The 23,813-nt window shown below is 47.2% G+C and overlaps 1 protein-coding gene across 2 annotated transcripts in view; it reads left to right on the top strand.

Moving 5' to 3' along the window:
* LOC128685213 (NFX1-type zinc finger-containing protein 1-like) overlaps positions 1 to 23,813 on the top strand; it is a 429,985-nt gene that overhangs the window by 177,365 nt on the left and 228,807 nt on the right. The window lies entirely within an intron of this gene.

The raw sequence follows: 23,813 nt of genomic DNA on the forward strand, positions 1-23,813 counted from the left end.
TGCAGTTCTAGAGTTCTCAGGTAGGGTATTCCAGATTTTAGGGCCTTTGACATACATTGAATTTTTGTAAAGGTTTAGTCGGACACGGGGAATGTCGTAGAGATGTTTGTGTCTGGTATTATGCCTGTGGGTTCTGTCACAACTATCAAGAAAGCGTTTTAGGTCAAGGTTGATATTAGAGTTTAAGGCCCTGTAGATGTAGATTGCACAGTAGTAAGTGTGGATGTACTGAACAGGGAGTAAGTTTAGGTCTATGATGAGTGGGGGGGGGGGTGTTGCCAGGGATGGGATTTAGTGATTATTCTTACTGCAGCTTTTTGTTGGGTTATTATTGGCTTTAGGTGTGTTGCTGCAGTTGATCCCCAAGCACAAATAGCATAGGTGAGGTATGGATAAATAAGTGAGTGGTATAGTGTGAGAAGGGCATTTTGCGGCACGTAGTATCGTATCTTGGAGAGGATCCCAACCGTTTTGGATACTTTTTTGGTTATATGCTGGATATGGGTGCTGAAATTCAGGTTGTTGTCAAGGTATAAGCCTAGGAATTTGCCCCCATTATTTCTGGTAATTAGAGTGTTGTCAATCTTAATGTTAATTTGTGCATCTCCTGCTCTGCTACCAAACATAATATAGTAGGTTTTGTCAGTGTTAAGCGTAAGTTTATTGGCTGTCATCCAAGTCGATATTTTGATCAGCTCCTCATTCACAGTGGTGTTGAGGGTGGCAAGATTAGGGTGAGAGATGACATAAGTCGTGTCGTCAGCAAAGAGAATGGGTTTCAGGTGTTGGGATACGTTTGGAAGGTCATTGATGTATATGAGGAAGAGCAGGGGACCAAGGACACTTCCCTGCGGAACTCCAGTATCAAGTGGCCGTGTTGCTGATGCTGTGTCTTTAACCCTTTGAGGGTTTTGGTCGTACTAGTACGTCTTACGCGTAGGGGTTTTTGACGTACTAGTACGCATAAATTCTAGCGGCCTCAAATCTCGCAGGAAAAGGCTGATAAGCCTAGATGTGAGAGAATGGGTCTGTGTGGTGGGTGTGCGCAGTAGGAAAAAAAATCTGGGACCCAGTGGTGCATTGTGGGAATGCCATCATAGTACACAATTTCCACCGTGCCCTGCGGTAAGAAGTTCCTCACTCCTCGGCGAATTGGGACACTTTTGTTCCCCAGTGACAGTTCTAATACAGATGGAAGTGACAGTGAAGATGAGTTTCAAGGTTCTGGTGAGGTTTTGACCGAAACTAATGACCATAATATGGGTAATAGTGAGGAAAACCCAGACAACCCACAGCCTTCCACCTCTGGTGCTGGGCCGTCGTTCAGTTGTACCAGAATCAAAGAGGAAACTCCTATTTTCCAAAATCCCAGACTCAGATGTGAGCATTGGTGATGATAATGATAGTGATTATGAACTACAAGCTCTTCAAACTTGTTCCAAGAATGGAGGAGGAGGAGGAGGCAGAGGAGGAGGAGGCATAGGAGGAGGAGGCAGAGGAGGAGGAGGCAGAGGAGGAGGAGGCAAGAGGAGGAGGAGGCAAGAGGAGGAGGAGGCAGAGGAGGAGGAGGAGGAGGAAGAAGAGGAGGAGGAGGAGGAAGAAGAGGAGGAGGAGGAGGAGGAGGAGGAGGAAGAGGAGGAGGAGGAGGAGGAGGAAGAAGAAGAATACGTAATGTTAACAATAATACATAATAATAATAAATAATAATAATAATACATAATAATAATAATACATAATAATAATAATAGGTAATAATAATAATATGTAATAATAAATGTTCACCCATGACAGTAACAAGATAAGGGGAGATAACATCTGATAAGTGCTGACGTTTGATGAGGGTAAATGAGGGTAGAGCTGATGCCAAAAGATGAGATGAACATCGCCCTCCCTTTGTTTTTGCTGGTATACTAACATTTCTGTCTGTCTATTTGCCTGTCTGTCAAGCTCCCTGTCTATCCATCTAGCTCTCTGTCTCAGAGAGCCACAAGACTGCGTCATCACTTTTACTCACATCTTCAAGCAGAGTATAGCACTTTGTCTGGGTTTCTTGGGTTATCCTAGGTAATTTATACTATGTATACTTGTATTTATGTGTACCTGTGAGACAGAGATAGACAGACAGATAGAATGAGGGAGAAAGATAATTAGATAGAATGGAGGAGGGGAAGCAGCATCCGACCCCATTGTTTTGACAGGCCGGAGGGGGAAAGAGTAATGAGCCAATATGTCACTTTGACAGCTGCCGACTCCTTGTAATTTACACTATGGACGAGGAGGACAAGGAGAAGGAGGAAGAGTAGGGGGAAGAGGAAGAAGAGGAGGAGGAGGAAGAGTAGGAGGAAGAGGAATAAGAGGAAGAGGAGGAGGAAGAGGAATAGTAGGAGGAAGATTAGGGGGAAGAGGAGGAAGAGGAAGAGGAGGAGGAGGAAGAGTAGGAGGAAGAGGAAGAAGAGGAGGAGGAGGAAGAGGAGGAAGAGGAAGAGTAGGAGGAAGAGGAAGAGGAAGAGTATGAGGAAGAGTAGGGGGAAGAGGAGGAAGAGTAGGGGGAAGAGGAGGAAGAGGAAGAAGAGGAGGAGGAGGGTGGAACACTAGTACACTGGTACTGGTACACTAACATTTCTGTCTGTCTATTTGTCTGTCTGTCAAGCTCCCTGTCTATCTGTCTATCCGTCTAGCTCTCTGTCTCAGAGAGCCACAAGACTGTGTCATCACTTTTACTCACATCTTCAAGCAGAGTATAGCACTTTGTCTGGATTTCTTGGGTTATCCTAGGTAATTTATACTATGTATACTTGTATTTATGTGTACCTGTGAGACAGAGATAGACAGACAGATAGAAAGAGAGAGACAGATTGAAAGAGATAGAATGAGGGAGAAAGATAAAACACCATTGTGTATGACACCATGTTTCAGAGTTCCACAAGCTGCAGAACTAATAGGAATATGTTCAGTGACTGTATATTGGTATATATATTATAGAACAATAATAAAAAACAATGTTTTGTATTGTTTGTTTTTGTAAACAAGTTTTGTAAACAATATATTGATAATTATGTTTGTGTGTTTATTATGTTGTATACAATGAGTGTATATATGTACATTGCACCTTACTTTGGTCTCATAGGCCACATAAGTTATGTGAAAAAATAAAATAGTGAAAAAAACAACAAACCTTCAAATACAAGTAAATCAAAGTTTACCGGGTGAGCGGCAGTCGCCGCTGTTGCCATACACGGCTCATTTTCTGCAAACTTCATGCATCCATATCTCCGTAAGTATTGATGGTAAAATTTTTTTGTTTATCCTATAATGTTTAGAAAAAAAAAACTATTTTTTCATAAGAAAAAATAATTTTTTTTTTTTTTGAAATTTGGCCGACCCTGAGAACGAGTTTCGGAGAGGGCCTGTCGACCCTCAAAGGGTTAATGGTGACATACTGATACCTATTAGTAATGTAAGATTTGAAATAAGCAAGCGCATGGCCTCTTATACTGTAATGATCAAGTTTGGGGAGTAGGATGTCGTGGTCTACTGTGTCAAAAGCTTTTCTTAGGTCAATAAAAATTCCCCTTATGTATGCTGGGAGGCAGGTGAACAGTCTTGGGATCCAGCCACTTATTGTGTTGTCTCTTAGTGTATTTGTGGTGCCCCTGCTTTTCACTGGGGGGATGTTGCATCTCCTGTCGAGTCTTTTGCTTTTATAGGGAGTGATTTTCTTGTGCAGATTTGGGACTAGTCCCACTAGGATTTTCCAAGTGTATATTATCATGTATCTTTCTCACCTGTGTTCCAGGGAGTACAAATCAAGGGACTTTATTGTATCCAGCACTTTAGGTGCTTTACTGTACTTATACATGCCATGAAAATTCTCTGTATATTCTCAAGGTCTGCAATTTTGCCTGCCTTGAAAGGGCCGTTAGTGTACAGCAATATTCCAGTGTAGAGGGAACAAGCAATTTGAAGGGAATCATCATGAGGCTTAGCATCCTTAGTTTTGAAGGTTCTCATTATTCATTCTATCATTTACTTAGGTAATGGCTTTTAAACTTTCTGATAAATAGAACACAGAGTAGTAGAAAACAAAATAAAATATAGAATTAGCAAAGCTAAAAGTTTAGTACCCCAAGACGCAGTTCTGGCATCTTGACTGTTTCGTATCCTCATAGTGACAATAAAAAATCACCACAGTTTCTTATTGTTTGCGAATGATACCAAAATAAGCATGAAAATCATGAAGGAATTGCAAGATATAGTGCAGTGGACCCCCGGTTCACGTTATTAATCCGTTCCTGAGAGCTCATCGTAAAGCAAAATTATCGGAAAGCGAGTCAATTTTCCCCATAAGAAATAATGGAAATCAAATTAATCCGTGCAAGACACCCAAAAGTATGAAAAACAAGAATTTTACCACAAGAAATATTAAGTTTAATACAATAGAATAATTACAATAACAATAATAACAATAGAATAAACACAATAGAATAATTGACACTTACCTTTAATGAAGATCTGGTGATGATTGATGGGATGGGAGGAGGAGAGAGTGTTGAACCTATTGTTTAGAAGGGGAATCCCCCTCCATTAGGACTTGAGGTAGCTTTTCCTCCTGAGTAATGTAGGTCCTGCTTGGCAATTTCTTCCAAAACAGGCCTGTTTTGTCACAATTAAACACTTGTTCAGGTTTCAATCCTTCAGCCTCTATGTACTCCTTGAATTCATGCACATATTTTTCAGCCGCTTTGTGGTCTGAACTGGCAGCCTCACCATGCCTAATCACACTATGTATGCCACTACGATTCTTAAATCTTTCAAACCAACCTTTGTTGGCCTTAAATTCACTCACATCACCACTAGTTGCAGGCACTTTTCTAATTAAATTCTCATGCAACTGCCTAGCCTTTTCACAAATGATCGCTTGAGAGATGCTATCTCCTGCTATCTGTTTCTCATTTATCCACACCAATAACAGTCTCTCAACATTTTCTCTCCTGCTATCTGTTTTTCATTTATCCACACCAGTAACAGTCTCTCAACATTTTCTAACACTTGCGGTTGCTGTTTTGTAATCACAGTTGCACCTTTTGCAAGAGCAGCTTCCTTGATTGCCGTTTTCCTGCTCACTATAGTAGAGATGGTTGATTGGGATTTACTATACAACTTGGGCAGGTCCGACACACGCACTCCACTTTCATACTTTGCAATTATCTCTTTCTTCATTTCAATAGTCATTATCACCCTTGGTCTCGAAGGGTTGGAACTAGAAGCTTTCTTGGGGCCCATGGTGACTTACTTTGCAGAAACAAGCACCAGAAACAGTGATAATATGGAATGTACCGAATGTATCCTTAGATGCGCGCACACTGGCTGGCTTGTAAACACTGGTACACATGGGGCAGTTCAGGCCACATGTGGACACGTCTCGTACGAATCGCATCGCATACCGGGTTTTGTAACAGGAACCGAGGCAATTTTTTTGCAATATAACACTTCGGATACTGGATTTATCGGTTACCGATGACTTCGCGAACTGGGGGACCACTGTATAAGCAAAATCTTTAAATGGGCAGTGAAGAATAGTATAACACTCAGTGGTGACAAGTTCCAGCTGCTTAGATAAGAAAAAGTTGAGGAACTCAAAAGGGACACTGTATTCAAAATGCAAGAAAATCATCAAATAGAACAAAAGGGATATGTGATAGATTTGGGTGTAATAGTATCAGCTGGTGTTTCTTCAAAAAACATAAGAAGGCAACTGTCACAACAGCCAAGAAAATGATAGGGTGAAAAATGAGGCCTTTCGAAACAATGGAAATAGCACCAGTGGTGACACTATTCAAATTGTATGTACTCTCTCACTAAGAGTATTGTTCAGTGTTGACGAGTCTGTTCAGGGCAGGAGAGATATTAGACCTGGAACAGATATAGAGACCATTTACGGCTTGTATAGAGTTCTAAATACGTATTTGTTGGAGCAGAGGGAAGATACGTGATAATATTTATGTGGAAGTTACTTGAGGGCCTTACCCCAAATCTGCACACTGCCATAACATACTGGAGTGAACGATATGGGAGAAAATGCAAAATAATCCCTATGAAAAGCAGGGTGCCATGGACATAGCAAGAGACTCTTGTATTGTACCACCATCAATGGTCTCAGACTATTTAATCCTTAAACTGCCCAAACGTAGATATACGTTCACATGCGTAGCGCTCTGACCTATATTTTCTCCATTTGAAAGCATGTAAAAAAAAAAAGTAGATCTACGTTCGAAGCGCTACGCACGTGAACATAGATCTACATTTAGATAGTTTTAGGGTTAATATCACACCAGAATACATGTATATAAAAAAGAACTGTTGAAATAAGTGAAGAAGTCTTCAAGAGAAAACTCAACTAATGCCTCTGCCTATTGCTGGATCAACTAGGCTGTGATGGATACAAGGTCTGGCAGGCCACTAGAAGCAGCAACTTAGTTGACCAGACAAGCACTAAAAAGCCTGACCCAGGGCTGATCTGCAGAAGTAGGAAAACTCAAAACCAGTCAAAGATATTCACTTTGGTCATTTTCAAACAGCTCTTGTGTTACTTCCCAGTTGAATTTATTATGTGTGTGTGTTGCATTTGGGTGTTCGGTGGCCATTGAGGCGCTGCCTCACTTGTCTTACAGCGAGTCCCCGGTTTACAATGTTCAGTATTCAGAACTCATTGTCCTTTAAACAATAAAAAATGATTAGTGCATTATTTAGCCAAAATTAAATCAAAAGACCTGCAAAAACCCCTCACAATTATAAACATCTACTGAGTACTACAGTCAAACATTTACCACTAGTGAAAAACTAGGAAACATGATTACAGATGCACACATGAATAAAGACCACCTACTACTAACAGGTGATTTCAACATAAACATACTACACGACCAGGACCCACAAGTAACCGAATTCACAAACACAATGAGTAACTGCCTGTTGCTACCAGCAATATCTAAACCTACAAGAATCTCCGAGACAAGCATCTCCTTAATAGATCACATCTGGACAAGCACCATATCCCCTTTAAAATCAGGCATAATCACAGACAACACTACAGACCACTACCCAACCTTTCTCATAACTAATCTGGGCAAACTGCCACAAGCCATTACTAAAGTAACCTTTAGACTACATAACAAGACAGCAGTTAACAACTTTATAGCAGCTATGAATAGCATCGATTGGCAAAATGAGTTCGAAACATATATAGATATGAATGAATGTATAAATAATTTTCTAAAAAAAAGCCCAAAGCCTCTATAACAAACATTGCCCCAAAAAACTAAACAGATCACAGCAGAGAGACTGAATAATCCCTGGCTAACACCAAGCATCCTCAAATCCATTAACACAGCATAAATATGAAAAACAGTATAGAATGGGTCAGATAACTAGAGAACAGTCGAAAAATAACTCGTCAGCACTTACTAGCCTGATAAGAAGATCTAAAAAATTGTATTATGAAAATAGATTACATAACATCAAAGGTGATATGAAAAAACCTGGAAAACTCTATCTGAAATTCTTGGAACTAAAAAGTTATCCAAAAACAAAACAATCAAACTAACAAAATCAGACGAACCCCTACTCACACCTACTGAAACAGCAAACAGACTCAATGTTTTCTTCTCCACCATAGGAAAAAATCTAGCGAACAAAATACCAAGCGATACAGTCGACCATGAACTGCTGTACTCCAAATTAACGCACTAAGGTATCAGAGGCAACTCCCTCAACTACCTAAAATCATCCCTTAGTAACAGTACTCAATATGTGTATGCAAATGATGCAAACTCTTCCACCCAACCAATCACAGTAGGAGTCCCATTAGGAAGTGTCCTTGGACCACTCCTCTTTCTCATCTACATCAATGATCTACTGAATGCATCACAGCTACTCAAACCCATATTATTTGCAGATGACAGTACATATGTCTTTTCCCACCCAAACACAGTCATACTAGCAAACACAGTCAATGCCGAATTGCAGAAAATATCTGCCTGGATGATGACTAATAAACTTACCCTGAATACTGATAAAACCTATTCATTCCATTTGGAAACAAAGCTGTAAATAATCCGATTAACATTACGCTAAATGGATCATCAGTCACAAGACTCACAGAGGGAAAATTCCTAGGTATCCACCTTGACAGTAGCCTTAAGTTCCGGACACACATACAACAAATCACCAAGAAAATCTCCAAGACTGTAGGCATACAGTGGTCCCTCATTTTTCGTAGTTAATCCGTTCGTGGAGTTGCTACTATTATCGAAATTTATGATTTGCGAATCAATTTTCCCCATAAGAAATAATGTAAATTCAATTAATCCGTCCCCAAACCATACCCCGGCCGGGATTGAACCCGTGTCATTACGATTTCGTGAGTCAATTAATCCGTTACTGACACCCAGAAGTATTAAAACAAAAAATTTTTTTACATGAAATATAGATGTAGTACATCAACAATACAATGGGAAATGATGAATGAAACATTAACAGCATAACACTTACTTTATTGGAGATTCTTCTTCGTGTATGGGAGACTGGAGGAGGAGAGAGATTGGATTGTTTACAGTTTGGATGGGGAATCCCCTTCCATCAACACCTCAGGTACCAATTGCTTTTCTGGGGTTGCTTCTCTTCTCTGTTTCTTAATGCCACTAGGACCACTTTGAGAGTCACTGGAGTCCTGTCTCGCAAAATAACAGTGGAGAGAGCTCTGTTTCTGGCATCTCTTTAACACTTCCTTAAAATGGCCCAAGACTTTCTCACTGTACATGTTGCCAACATGGCTTGCAACAACCTTGTCAGGGTGATGTTTCTCTATAAAGCTTTCCATCTTACCCCACATAGCAAAAATCTCTTAAATTTCTGAAGAAGGCACCTTCTTCCATCTCTCTTCCTCCTCTTCCGCAAGATTCTGAGCTGCGATCTGTTGCTGTTCCTGCTGAAGCTCTTGCAGCTCCTCAGTGGTGAGCTCTTCATTGTGGTCTTCCACCAACTCTTCCACATCCTTCAAACTCACATCCAACCCCATGGAACTCCCCTGTGCCACAATTGATTTAACAACAGATATAGGCTCATCAGGGTCACTCCCAAACCCTTCAAAATCCCTCTTGTCGACACAATCTGGCCACAGTTTTCTCCAAGCAGAGTTCAAAGTCCGGGTACTCACTCCCTCCCAAGCCATACCTATAAGGGTTATGCAATGGAGGATGCTGAAGTGTTCTCTCCAAAATTCCCTTAGGGTCAAGTGAGTGTCTGTGGTTACAGTCAAGCACCTGTGAAACATTGCTTTGGTGTATAGTTTTTTAAAGTTTGCAATGACCTGCTGGTCCATAGGCTGGAGGAGAGGAGCGGTATTCGGGGGCAAGAACTTTACTGTGACGAACCCAAACTCCTCGAAAATTAGGTCATCCAAGTTTGGAGGATGAGCAGGGGCATTGTCCATTACTAGCAGGCACTTGAGATCCAATTTCTTTTCCAGGAGGTAATTCTTCACACTAGGGCCAAACACTTCATTGAACCACTCGACGAAAATTTCCCTCGTGACCCATGCCTTACTATTAGATTTCCAAAACACACACAATTTGCTCTTCATAACATTGTTTTTCCTGAACACTCTGGGATTTTTGGAATGGTACACTAGTAATGGCTTCACTTTGAAATCCCCACTAGCATTAGCACAGAACATGAGCATCAGCCTGTCTTTCATAGACTTGTGTCCTGGCATTACCTTTTCCTCCTGTGTAATGAAGGTCCTCTTTGGCATTTTCTTCCAAAAGAGGCCTGTTTCGTCACAATTGAACACTTGTTCAGGTTTCAGTCCTTCAGCCTGTATGTACTCCTTGAATTCATGCACATATTTTTCAGCCGCCTTGTGGTCCGAACTGGCCGCCTCACCATGCCTTACCACACTGTGTATGCCAGTACAGTTCTTATATCTCTCAAACCAACCTTTGCTGGCCTTAAATTCACTCACATCACCACTATTTGCAGGCAATTTCTTTACCAGATCGTTGTGCAACTGCCTAGCCTTTTCACAAATAATCGAAGTCATAAGAGTATCTCCTGGTAATTGTTTCTCGTTTATCCACACCAATAATAACTTCTCAACCTCTTCGAGTACTGGTGATCTCATTTTTGTCAGCATAGTTACTCCCTTTGCAACAACAGCGTCCTTGATTTTCTTTTTCTTGGCCACTATGGAGCGTATGGTTTCTTATACATCCTGGCCAGTTCGGCCGCACTTGTGCCACTTTCATATTGTTCAAGGATGTTTTTCTTAAATTCAATCGTATTTCTCACCTTCTTTACCACAGGCTTGGCACTAGGAGCTTTCTTTGGAGCCATGGTAGCTTATTTAGTACTTGCAAGCACTAAAATGAGTGGAATATTATGAAATATTTCGCTGGAGCATGTGAGGGGACCTTTGCTCACTGGTAAACAGTGTCCGACTGGCTGGATAGGGAGGCCGCCCTGGCTCACACCGTGCGTACGCGTCCCGGACGAACTACTATTCGCGAGTCAACCTATGATTAGCGAGCCTATGTTTATACGAAAATATCCCTATGATTTCCAAAACCTATGATTCCCGAGAACTACAAAAAACGAGGGACCACTGTACTATCAAAGATAAGGTACTACGTTCCACAATCAGCTCTCCTGGCACTGTACCATTCACACGTATACCCTTATCTTACATATGGAATTTATGCATGGGGATCAACAACATCCAATCACCTAAAACCCCTAATAACCCAGCAAAAGGCAGCAGTAAGAATGATAACAAATTCCCACTCCCGCCAGCATACTCCGCCAATTTTTAAAAGTCTGAATCTGCTCACCATTAAGAACATTCATACTTATTCATGTGCCTACTACATACACAGAACAATACACACAAATAAAAACCCTCCACTCAAACTTTTCTTCACCAACCTAAACAGGACACATGACCACAACACAAGACACAGATCTCTTTTTGATATACCTCGTGTCCATATCACACTGTGTAAAAACTCTATGCACATAAAGGGCCCCAAAATATGGAATTCATTACCAGAAGATATTAAAGTAACCCAGTCTGAAAATCAATTTAAGACTCTTCTCAAAAGCCACTTAATCACCCTAGACTAAATGCTAAATACTCAGTACACATTTACTCACCTATGTACTCCCACATCATAACTGAAACAATCACATTGAACCTTTTATCCATTGTTGACAGGAATATAATTGAACCATTGTTTTTCACATTATACAAATTCTGACTCATTTATAATTAATATCCTACTGTACACTTATGAAATAATTACTTTCCTGCTGTACAACTATGATACACTTCTTAGTGCTAAGTAGACTGTAAGCCAATAATGTTAAGTTGGCCCATAATGCCTAGGCATAATAGAGGCTCTCTTTGTATTGCAACCCATTATTGTAAATACATAATCTCAATATACTGTTTGCAAAGACATAAAATAAATAAATAAAAATAAAATAAATTTATTTTTTTACAAAGCAATTTTATTCATATCTTACATTAAGGACTTTCTTTTATTTACAAATAGTATTTAACATCGGTTAATTTGTGGGTAGGTGGGTGGTTGTGGGGGAGGGTATGTTAGTGGGTAGGTGGGTGGTTGTGGGGGAGGGTATGTTAGTGGGTAGGTGGGTGGTTGTGGGGGAGGGTATGTTAGTGGGTTGGTGGGTGGTTGTGGGGGTGTGTATGTTTGTGGTTAGGTGGGTGGTTGTGGGGGAGGGTATGTTAGTGGGTAGGTGGGTGGTTGTGGGGTAGGGTATGTTAGTGGGTAGGTGGGTGGTTGTGGGGGAGGGTATGTTAGTGGGTAGGTGGGTGGTTGTGGGGGAGGGTATGTTACTGGGTAGGTGGGTGGTTGTGGGGGAGGTTATGTTAGTGGGTAGGTGGGTGGTTGTGGGGGAGGGTATGTTAGTGGGTAGGTGGGTGGTTGTGGGGGAGGGTATGTTAGTGGGTAGGTGGGTGGTTGTGGGGGAGGGTATGTTAGTGGGTAGGTGGGTGGTTGTGGGGGAGGGTATGTTAGTGGGTAGGTGGGTGGTTGTGGGGGAGGGTATGTTAGTGGGTAGGTGGGTGGTTGTGGGGGAGGGTATGTTAGTGGGTAGGTGGGTGGTTGTGGGGGAGGGTATGTTAGTGGGTAGGTGGGTGGTTGTGGGGGAGGGTATGTTAGTGGGTAGGTGGGTGGTTGTGGTGGAGGGTATGTTAGTGGGTAGGTGGGTGGTTGTGGGGGAGGGTATGTTAGTGGGTAGGTGGGTGGTTGTGGGGGAGGGTATGTTAGTGGGTAGGTGGGTGGTTGTGGGGGAGGGTATGTTAGTGGGTAGGTGGGTGGTTGTGGGGGAGGGTATGTTACTGGGTAGGTGGGTGGTTGTGGGGGAGGTTATGTTAGTGGGTAGGTGGGTGGTTGTGGGGGAGGGTATGTTAGTGGGTAGGTGGGTGGTTGTGGGGGAGGGTATGTTAGTGGGTAGGTGGGTGGTTGTGGGGGAGGGTATGTTAGTGGGTAGGTGGGTGGTTGTGGGGGAGGGTATGTTAGTGGGTTGGTGGGTGGTTGTGGGGGAGGGTATGTTAGTGGGTAGGTGGGTGGTTGTGGGGGAGGGTATGTTAGTGGGTAGGTGGGTGGTTGTGGGGGAGGGTATGTTAGTGGGTAGGTGGGTGGTTGTGGGGGAGGGTATGTTAGTGGGTAGGTGGGTGGTTGTGGGGGAGGGTATGTTAGTGGGTAGGTGGGTGGTTGTGGGGGAGGGTATGTTAGTGGGTAGGTGGGTGGTTGTGGGGGAGGGTATGTTAGTGGGTAGGTGGGTGGTTGTGGGGGAGGGTATGTTAGTGGGTAGGTGGGTGGTTGTGGGGGAGGGTATGTTAGTGGGAAGGTGGGTGGTTGTGGGGGAGGTTGTTAGTGGGTAGGTGGGTGATTGTTGTGGAGGGTATGTTAGTGGGTAGGTGCATGTTTGTGGGGAAGGTATGTTACAGGATAGGTGGGTGGTTGTGGGGGAGGGTATGTTTGTTGGTAGGTGGGTGGTTGTGGGGGAGGGTATGTTTGTTGGTAGGTGGGTGGTTGTGGGGAGGGTATGTTTGTGGGTAGGTGGGTGGTTGTGAGGGATGGTATGTTAGTGGATAGGTAGGTGATTGTGGAGGAGGGTATGTTAGTGGATGGTTGTGGGGAGGGTATGTTAGTGGGTAGGTGGGCAGTTGTGGGGAAGGTATTTTAGTGGGTAGGTGGATGGTGGTGCGGGAGGGTATATTAGTGGGTAGGTGGGTGGTTGTGGGGAGGGTATATTAATGGTTGGGTGGGTGGCTGTGGTGGAGGGTATGTTAGTGGTTAGGTGGGTGCTTGTGGGTAGAGTATGTTAGTGGGTAGGTGGGTGGTTGTGGGGGAGGTTATGTTAGTGGGTAGGTGGGTGGTTGTGGGAAGGGTATGTTAGTGGGTAGGTGGGTGGTTGTGGGGGAGGTTTTGTAAGTGGGTAGGTGGGTGGTTGTGGGGAGGGTATGTTAGTGGGTAGCTGGGTGGTTGTGGGAAGGGTATATTAGTCGTTAGGTGGGTGGTTGTGGTGAGGGTATGTTAGTGGGTAGGTGGGCGGTTTTGGGGAGGATATGTTAGTGGGTAGATGGGTGATTGTGGGGAGGGTATGTTAGTGGTTAGGTAGGTGGTTTTGGGGGACGGTATGTTAGTGGTTAGGTGTGTGGCTGTGGGGGAGGGTATATTAGTGGTAGGGTGGATAGTTGTTGGGAGGGTATGTTAGTGGGTAGATGAGTGGTTGTGTGGAGGGTATGTTAGTGGGTAGGTGAGTTGTTGTGGGAGGGTATGTTTGTGGGTAGGTGGGTGGTTGTGGGGAGGGTATGTTAGTGGGTAGGTGGGTTGTTATGGGGAGGGTATGTTAGTGGGTAAGCAGGTGGTTGTGGAGAGGGTATGTTAGTGGGTAGGTGGGTGGTTGTGGGGAAGGTATGTTAGTGGGTAGGTGGGTGGTTGTGGGGGAGGTTGTTAGTGGGTAGGTGGGTGGTTGTGGGGAGGGTATGTTAGTGGGTAGGTGGGTGGTTGTGTGGGAGGTTATGTTAATGCATAGGTGGGTGGTTGTGGGGGAGGGTATGTTAGTGGGTAGCTTGGTGGTTGTGGGGGAGGGTATGTCACTGAGTAGGTGGGCGGTTGTGAGGGAGGTTATGTTGGTAGGTGGGTGGTTGTGGGGAGGGTATGTTAGTGGGTAGGTGGGTGGTTGTGGGGGAGGTTATGTTAGTGGGTAGGTCGGTTGTTGTGGGGAGGGTATGTTAGTGGGTAACTGGGTGGTTGTGGGAAGTGTATGTTAGTGGTTTCGTGGGTGGTTGTGGTGGAGGTTATGTTAGTGGGTAGGTGGGTGGTTGTGGGGAGGGTATGTTAGTGGGTAGGTGGGTGGTTGTGTGGGAGGTTATGTTAGTGGGTAGGTGGCTGGTTGTAGGGAGGGTATGTTAGTGGGTAGGTGGGCGGTTGTGGGGAAGGGTATGTTAGTGCATAGGTGGGTGGTTGTGGAGGAGGGTATGTTAGTGGGTAGGTGGGTCGTTGTGGGGAGGGTATGTTAGTGGTTAGGTGGGTGGTTATGGAGGAGTGTATGTTTTTGGGTAGGTGGGCGGTTGTGGGGGAGGGTATGTTAGTGGGTAGGTGGGTGGTTGTGGGGGACGGTATGTTTGTGGGTAGGTGGGTGGTTGTGGGGGAGGGTATGTTAGTGGGTAGGTGGGTGGTTGTGGGGAGAGTATGTTTGTGGTAGGTGGGTGGTTGTGGGGAGGGTATGTTAGTGGGTAGGTGGGTGATTGAGGGGAGGGTATGTTAGTGGGTAGGTGGGTGGTTGTGGGTAGGGTATGTTTGTGGGTAGGTGGGTGGTTGTGGGTAGGGTATGTTTGTGGGTAGGTGGGTGGTTGTGGGGGAGGGTATGTTAGTGGGTTGGTGGGTGGTTGTGGGGAGGGTATATTAGTGGGTAGGTGGGTGGTTGTGGGGGAGGGTATGTTAGTGGATAGGTGGGCAGTTCTGGGGGGTATGTTAGAGGGTAGGTGAGTGGTTGTGGGGGAGGGTATGTTAGTGGTTAAGTGAGTGGCTGTGGGGAGGGTATATTAGTGGTTAGGTGGGTGGTTGTGGGGGAGGGTATGTTAGTGGTTAAGTGGGTGGTTGTTCAGAGGGTATGTTAGTGGGTAGGTGGGTGGTTGTGGGGGAGGGTATGTTAGTGGACATGTGGGTGGTAGTGGGGAGGGTATGTTAGTGAGTAGGAAAATGGTTGTGGGGAGGGTATATTAGTGGGTAGGTGGGTGGATGTGGGGATTTTATGTTAGTGGGTAGGTGGTTGATTTTGGAGGAGGGTATGTTAGTGGGTAGGTGGGTGATTGTGGGGGAGGGTATGTTAGTGGGTAGGTTGGTGGTTGTGGGGGAGGGTATGTTAGTGGGTAGGTGGGTGGTTGTGGGGAGGGTATGTTTGTGGGTAGGTGGGTGGTTGTGGGGGACGGTATGTTAGTGGGTAGGTGGGTGATTGTGGGGGAGGGTATGTTAGTGGGTAGGTGGGTGGTTTTGGGGGAGGGTATGTTAGTGGGTAGGTGGGGGGTTGTGGGGAGGTTATGTTAGTGGTTAGGTGGGTGGTTGTGGGGGAGGGTATGTTTGTGGGTAGGTGGGTGGTTGTGGGGAAGGTATGTTAGTGGGTAGGTAGGTGATTGTGGGGGGAGGGTATGTTAGTGGGTGGTTGTGCAGAGGGTATGTTAGTGGTGGGTAGGTGGGTCATTGTGGAGGAGGGTATGTTAGTGGGTGGTTGTGGGGAGGGTATGTTAGTGGGTAGGTGGATGGTTGTGGGGGAGGCTATATTAGTCGGTAGGTGGGCAGTTGTGGGGGAAGATATTTTAGTGGGTAGGTGGATGGTTGTGGGGGAGGGTATATTAGTGGGTAGGTGGGTGGTTGTGGGGAGGGTATGTTAGTGGGTAGGTGGGTGGTTGTGGGGAGGGTATGTTTGTGGGTAGGTGGGTGGTTGTGAGGGATGGTATGTTAGTGGGTAGGTGGGTGATTGTTGGGGAGGGTATGTTAGTGGGTAGGTGGGTGGTTGTGGGGAGGGTATGTTAATGGGTGGGTGGTTGTGGGGGAGGGTATGTTTGTGGGTAGGTGGGTGGTTATGGGGGAGGGTATGTTAGTGGGTGGGTGGTTGTGGAGAGGGTATGTTTGGGGGTAGGTTGGTGGTTGTGGGGGAGGGTATGTTAGTGGGTGGGTGGTTGTGCAGAGGGTATGTTAGTGGGTAGGTGGAGGGTTGTGGCGGAGGGTATGTTAGTGGGTGGTTGGGAGGGTATGTTAGTGGGTAGGTGGGTGGTTGTGGGGGAGGTTATATTAGTGGGTAGGTGGGCAGTTGTGGGGAAAGGTATTTTAGTGGGCAGGTGGATGGTTGTGGCAGAGGGTATATTAGTGGGTAGGTGGGTGGTTGTGGGGAGGGTATGTTAGTGGTTGGGTTGGTGGCTGTGGTGGAGGGTATGTTAGTGGTTAAGTGGGTGCTTGTGGGTAGGGTATGTTAGTGGGTAGGTGGGTGGTTGTGGGAAGGGTATGTTAGTGGGTAGGTGGGTGGTTGTGGGGGGTGGTTTTGTTAGTGGGTAGGTGGGTGGTTTTGGGGAGGGTATGTTAGTGGGTAGCTGGGTGGTTGTGGGAAGAGTATGTTAGTGGGTAGGTGGGTGGTTGTGGTGAGGGTATGTTAGTGGGTAGGTGGACGGTTTTGGGGAGGATATGTTAGTGGGTAGATGGGTGATTGTGGGGAGGGTATGTTAGTGGGTAGGTGGGTGGTTTTGGGGGAGGGTATGTTTGTGGATAGGTGGGTGGTTGTGGAGGAGTGTATGTTAGTGGTTAGGTGGGTGGTTCTGGGGGAGAGTATATTAGTGGTTATGTGCACAGTTGTTGTGAGGGTATATCAGTGGGTAGGTGGGTGGTTATGGGGAGGGTATGTTAGTGGGTAAGCAGGTGGTTGTGGTGAGGGTATGTTAGTGGGTAGGTGGTTGGTTGTGGGGAAGGTATGTTAGTGGGTAGGTGGGTGGTTGTGGGGGAGGTTAGTGGGTGGTTGTGAGGAGGGTATGTTAGTGGGTAGGTGGGTGGTTGTGGGAAGGGTATGTTAGTGGGTAGGTGGGTGGTTGTGGAGGAGGTTATGTTAATGCATAGGTGGGTGGTTGTGGGGGAGGGTATATTAGTGGGTAGCTTGGTGGTTGTGGAGAAGGGTATATTAGTGAGTAGGTGGGCGGTTGTGAGGGAGGTTATGTTGGTAGGTGGGTGGTTGTGGGGAGGGGATGTTAGTGGGTAGGTGGGTGGTTGTGGGGGAGGTTATGTTAGTGGGTAGGTGGGTTGTTGTGGGGAGGGTATGTTAGTGGGTAGCTGGGTGGTTGTGGGAAGGGTATGTTAGTGGTTATGTGGGTGGTTGTGGGGGAGGTTATGTCAGTGGGTAGGTGGGTGGTTGTGGGGAGGGTATGTTAGTGGGTAGGTGGGTGGTTGTGTTGGAGGTTATGTTAGTGGGTAGGTGGGTGGTTGTGGGGAGGGTATGTTAGTGGGTAGGTGGGTGGTTGTGGGTAGGGTATGTTAGTGGGTAGCTGGGTGGTTGTGGGAAGGGTGTTAGTGGGTAGGTGGGTGGTTGTGGGGAGGGTATGTTAGTGGGTAGGTGGGTGGTTGTGGGGAGAGTATGTTAGTGGGTAGGTGGATGGTTTTGGGGAGGGTATGTTAGTGAGTAGGTGGGTGGTTATGGGGAGGGTATGTTAGTGGGTAGCTGGGTGGTTGTGGGAAGGGTTTGTTAGTGGTTAGGTGGGTGGTTGTGGGGAGGGTATGTTAGTGGGTAGGTGGTTGGTTTTGGGGGTTTTGTTAGTGGGTAAATGGGTGGTTGAAGGGGAGGGTGTTAGTGGGTAGGTGGGTGGTTGTGGGGAGGGTATGTTAGTGGGTAGGTGGGTGATTTTGGGGAGGGTATGTTAGTGGTTAAGTGGGTGCTTGTGGGGAGGGTATGTTAGTGGGTAGGTGGGTGGTTGTGGGGGAGGTTATGTTAGTGGGGAGGTGAGTAGTTGTGGGGAGGGTATGTTAGTGGGTAGGTGGGTGGTTGTGGGGGAGGTTATGTTAGTGGATAGGTGGGTGGTTGTGGGGAGGATATGTTAGTGGGTAGCTGGGTGGTTGTGGGAAGGGTATGTTAGTGGGTAGGTGGGTGGTTGTGTGGAGGGTATGTTAGTGGGTAGGTGGGTGGTTTGTGGAGGGTATGTTAGTGGGTAGATGGGTGGTTGAGGGGGTGGGTATGTTAGTGGGTAGTTGGTTGGTTTTGGGGGAGGGTATGTTAGTGGTTAGGTGGGTGGTTGTGGGGAGGGTATGTTAGTGGTTAGGTGGGTGGTTGTGGGGGAGGGTATGTTAGTGGTTGGGTGGATGGTTGTGGGGAAGGTATGTTAGTGGGTAGATGAGTGGTTGTGGGAAGGGTATGTTAGTGGGTAAGTGGGTGGTTGTGGGCAGGGTATGTTAGTGGGAAGGTAGGTGGTTGTGGGGAGGGTATGTTAGTGGGTAGGTGGGTGGTTGTGGGCAGGGTATGTTAGTGGAAAGGTAGGTGGTTGTGGGGAGGGTATGTTAGTGGGTAGGTGGGTGGTTGTGGGGAGGGTATGTTAGTGGGTAAGTGGGTGGTTGTGGGAGGGTATTTTTGTGGGTAGGTGGGTGGTTGTGGGGAGGGTATGTTAATGGGTAGGTGGGTGGTTATGGGGAGGGTATGTTAGTGGGTAGGCAGGTGGTTGTGGGGGGTATGTTAGTGGGTAGGTGGGTGGTTGTGGGGGCGGTTATGTTAGTTGATAGGTGGGGGGTTGTATGGAGGGTATGTTAGTGGGTAGGTGGGTGGTTGTGGGGGAGGTTATGTTTGTGGGTAGGTGTGTGGTTGTGGGGAGGGTATGTTCGTGGGTAGCTAGGTGGTTGTGGGAAGGGTATGTTAGTGGGTAGGTGGGTGGTTGTGGGGAAGGTATGTTAATGGGTAGGTGGGTGGTTTTGGGGAGTGTATGTTAGTGTGTAGATGAGTGGTTGTGGGGAGGGTAAGTTAGTGGGTAAGTGGGTGGTTGTGGGAGGGTATGTTTGTGGGTAGGTGGGTGGTTGTGGTGAGGGTATGTTAGTGGGTAGGTTTGTGGTTATGGGGAGGGTATGTTAGTGGGTAGGCAGGTGGTTGTGGGGAGGGTATGTTAGTGGGTAGGTGGGTGGTTGTGGGGAGGGTATGTTAGTGGGTATGTGGGTGGTTTTGGGGAGGGTATGTTAGTGGATAGATGTGTGCTTGAGGGGGAGGGTATGTTAGTGGGTAGGTGGGTGGTTTTGGGGGAGGGTATGTTAGTGGCTAGGTGGGTGGTTCTGGGGGAGAGTATGTTAGTGGTTAGGTGGGTGGTTGTGGGGTTGGGTATATTAGTGGTTTGGTGGAAGGTTGTGGGGAGGGTATGTTAGTGAGTAGATGAGTGGTTGTGGGGAGGGTATGTTAGTGGGTAGGTGTGTGGTTGTAGGAAAGGGTATGTTAGTGGGTAGGTGGGAGGATTTGGGGAGGGTATGTTAGTAGGTGGGTGGTTGTGGGGAGGGTATGTTAGTGGGTAGGTGGGTGGTTGTGGGGGAGGGTATAGTAGTAGGTAGGTGGGCAGTTGTGGGGGAAGGTATTTTAGTGGGTAGGTGGATGGTTGTGGCGGAGGGTATATTAGTAGGTAGGTGGGTGGTTGTGGGGAGGGTATGTTAGTGGTTGGGTTGGTGGCTGTGGTGGAGGGTATGTTAGTGGTTAAGTGGGTGGTTGTGGGTAGGGTATGTTAGTGGGTGGGTGGTTGTGGGGGAGGTTATGTTAGTGGGTAGGTGGGTGGTTGTGGGAACGGTATGTTAGTGGGTAGGTGGGTGGTTGTGGTGGTTTTGTTAGTGGGTAGGTGGGTGGTTGTGGGGAGGGTATGTTAGTGGGTAGCTGGGTGGTTGTGGGAAGAGTATGTTAGTGGGTAGGTGGGTGGTTGTGGTGAGGGTATGTTAGTGGGTAGGTGCGCGGTTTTGGGGAGGATACGTTAGTGGGTAGATAGGTGATTGTGGGGAGGGTATGTTAGTGGGTAGGTGGGTGGTTTTGGGGAAGGTATGTTAGTGGTTAGGTGGGTGGTTGTGGAGGATTGTATGTTAGTGGTTAGGTGGGTGGTTCTGGGGGAGGGTATATTAGTGGTTATGTGGATGGTTGTTGGGAGGGTATGTTAGTGGGTAGATGAGTGGTTGTGTGGAGGGTATGTTAGTGGGTATGTGAGTTGTTGTGGGAGGGTATGTTTGTGGGTAGGTGGATGGTTGTGGGGAGGGTATCTTAGTGGGTAGGTGGGTGGTTGTGGGGAAGGTATGTTAGTGGGTAGGTTGGTTATTGTGGGGGAGGTTGTTAGTGGGTAGGTGGGTGGTTGTGAGGAGGGTATGTTAGTGGGTAGGTGGGTGGTTGTGAGAAGGGTATGTTAGTGGGTAGGTGGGTGGTTGTGGGGGAGGTTATGTTAATGCATAGGTGGGTGGTTGTGGTGGAGGGTATGTTAGTGGGTAGCTTGGTGGTTGTGGAGGAGGTTATGTTTGTGGGTAGGTGGGTTGTTGTGGGGAGGGTATGTTAGTGGGTAGATGGGTGGTTGTGGGGGAGGTTATGTTAGTGGGTAGGTGGGTTGTTGTGGGGAGGGTATGTTAGTGGGTAGCTGGGTGGTTGTGGGAAGGGTATGTTAGTGGTTACATTGGTGGTTGTGGTGGAGGTTATGTTTGTGGGTAGGTGGGTGGTTGTGGGGAGGGTATGTTAGTGGGTAGGTGGGTGGTTGTGGGGGAGGTTATGTTATTGGGTAGGTAGGTGGTTGTGGGGAGGGTATGTTAGTGGGTAGGTGGATGGTTTTGGGGAGGGTATGTTAGTAGGTGGGTGGTTGTGTGGAGGGTATGTTAGTGGGTAGATGGGTGGTTGAAGGGGAGGGTGTTAGTGGGTAGGTGGGTGGTTGTGGGGAGGGTATGTTAGTGGTTAAGTGGGTGCTTGTGGGGAGGGTATGTTAGTGGGTAGGTGGGTGGTTGTGGGGGAGGTTATGTTAGTGGGTAGGTGGGTAGTTGTGTGGAGGGTATGTTAGTGGGTAGGTGGGTGGTTGTGGGGGAGGTTGTTTGTGGGTAGGTGGGTGGTAGTGTGGAGGGTATGTTAGTGGGTAGGTGGGTGGTTGTGAGGAGGGTATGTTAGTGGTTAAGTTGGTGCTTGTGGGGAGGGTATGGTAGTGGGTAGGTGGGTGGTTGTGTGGTAGGTTATGTTAGTGGGGAGGTGGGTAGTTGTGGGGAGGGTATGTTAGTGGGTAGGTGGGTGGTTGTGGGGGAGGTTATGTTAGTGGATAGGTGGGTGGTTGTGGGGAGGATATGTTAGTGGGTAGCTGGGTGGTTGTGGGAAGGGTATGTTAGTGGGTAGGTGGGTGGTTGTGGGGAGGGTATGTTAGTGGGTAGGTGGGTGGTTTGGGGAGGGTATGTTAGTGGGTAGATGGGTGGTTGAGGGGGAGGGTATGTTAGTGGGTAGTTGGATGGTTTTGGGGGAGGGTATGTTAGTGGTTAGGTGGGTGGTTGTGGGGGGGTATGTTAGTGGTTAGGTGGGTGGTTGTGGGGGAGGGTATGTTAGTGGTTGGGTGGATGGTTGTGGGGAGGGTATGTTAGTGGGTAGATGAGTGGTTGTAGGGAGGGTATGTTAGTGGGTAAGTGGGTGGTTGTTGGAGGGTATGTTTGTGGGTAGGTGGGTGGTTGTGGGCAGGGTATATTATTGAGTAGGTGGGTTGTTATGGGGAGAGTATGTTAGTGGGTAGGTAGGTGGTTGTGGGTAGGGTATGTTAGTGGGTAGGTGGGTGGTTGTGGGGAAGGTATGTTGGTGAGTAGGTGGGTGGTTGTGGGGAGGGTATATTAGTGGTTGGGTGGATGGTTGTGGGGAGGGTATGTTAGTGTGTAGATGAGTGGTTGTGGGGAGGGTATGTTATTGGGTAAGTGGGTGGTTGTGGGTGGGTATGTTTGTGGGTAGGTGGGTGGTTGTGGGGAGGGTGTGTTAGTGGGTAGGTGGGTGGTTATGGGGAGGGTATGTTAGTGGGTAGGCAGGTGGTTGTGATTGGGTATGTTAGTGGGTGGTTATGGGGGAGGTTATGTTAGTGTGTAGGTCGGTGGTTGTATGGAGGGTATGTTAGTGGGTAGCTGGGTGGTTGTAGGAAGGGTATGTTAGTGGGTAGGTGGGTGGTTCTGGGGAAGGTATGTTATTGGGTAGGTGGGTGGTTTTGGGGAGGGTATGTTAGTGTGTAGATGAATGGTTGTGGGGAGGGTATGTTAGTGGATAAGTGGGTGGTTGTGGGAGGGTATGTTTGTGGGTAGGTGGGTGGTTGTGGTGAGGGTATGTTAGTGGGTAGGTTTGTGGTTATGGGGAGGGTATGTTAGTGGGTAGGCAGGTGGTTGTGGGGAGGGTATGTTAGTGGGTAGGTGGGTGGTTGTGGGGAAGGTATGTTAGGGGGTAGGTGGGTGGTTGTGGGGAGGGTATGTTAGTGGGTAGGTGGGTGGTTGTGGGGGAGGGTATGTTAGTGGGTAGGTGGGTGGTTTTTGGGGAGGGTATGTTAGTGGGTAGGTGGTTGGTTGTGGGGGAGGGTATTTTAGTGGTTAGGTGGGTGGTTTTGGGGGAGGGTATGTTAGTGGGTAGGTGGGTGGTTTTGAGGAGGGTTTGTTAGTGGGTAGCTTTGTGGTTGTGGGGAGGGTATGTTAGTGGGTATGTGGGTGGTTTTGGGGAGGGTATGTTAGTGGATAGATGGATGGTTGAGGGGGAGGGTATGTTAGTGGGTAGGTGGGTAATTTTGGGGAAGGGTATGTTAGTGGCTAGGTGGGTGGTTCTGGGGGAGAGTATGTTAGTGGTTAGGTGGGTGGTTGTGGGGGAAGGTATATTAGTGGTTTGGTGGATGGTTGTGGGGAGGGTATGTTAGTGAGTAGATGAGTGGTTGTGGGGAGGGTATTTTAGTGGGTAGGTGTGTGGTTGTGGGGAGGGTGTGTTAAGTGGGTGGTTTTGGAGGGTATGTTTGTGGGTAGGTGGGTGGTTGTGGGGAGGGTATGTTAGTGGGTAGGTTTGTGGTTATGGGGAGGGTATGTTAGTGGGTAGGCAGGTGGTTGTGGGGAGGGTATGTTAGTGGGTAGGTGGGTGGTTGTGGGGAAGGTATGTTAGGGGGTAGGTGGGTGGTTATGGGGGAGGTTATGTTAGTAGGTGGGTGGTAGTGGGGAGGGTATGTTACTGGGTAGGTGGGTGGCTGTGGGGGAGTTTGTTAGTGGGTAGGTGGGTGGTTGTGGGGAGGGTATGTTAGTGGGTAGCTGGGTGGTTGTGGGGAGGGTATGTTAGTGGGTATGTGGGTGGTTTTGGGGAGGGTATGTTATTGGGTAGATGGGTGGTTGATGGGGAGGGTATGTTAGTGGGTAGGTGGATGGTTTTGGGTGAGGGTATGTTAGTGGCTAGGTGGGTGGTTCTGGGGGAGGGTATGTTAGTGGTTGGGTGGATGGTTGTGGGGAGGGTATGTTAGTGAGTAGATGAGTGGTTGTGGGGAGGGTATGTTAGTGGGTAGGTGGGTGGTTGTGGGGAGGGTATGTTAGTGGGTAGGTGGGTGGTTATGGGGAGGGTATGTTACTGGGTTGGGAGGTGTTTGTGGGGAGATTGTGTTAGTGGGTAGGTGTGTGGTTGTGGGTAAGGTATGTTAGTGGGTAGGTGGGTGGTTGTGGGGAGGGTATATTATTGGGTAGGTGGGTGGTTGTGGGTAAAGGTATGTTAGTGGGTAGGTGGGTGGTTGT

The sequence above is a fragment of the Cherax quadricarinatus genome, chromosome 1, assembly GCF_038502225.1.
Source record: "Cherax quadricarinatus isolate ZL_2023a chromosome 1, ASM3850222v1, whole genome shotgun sequence".
Taxonomy (NCBI): Eukaryota; Metazoa; Arthropoda; class Malacostraca; order Decapoda; family Parastacidae; genus Cherax; species Cherax quadricarinatus.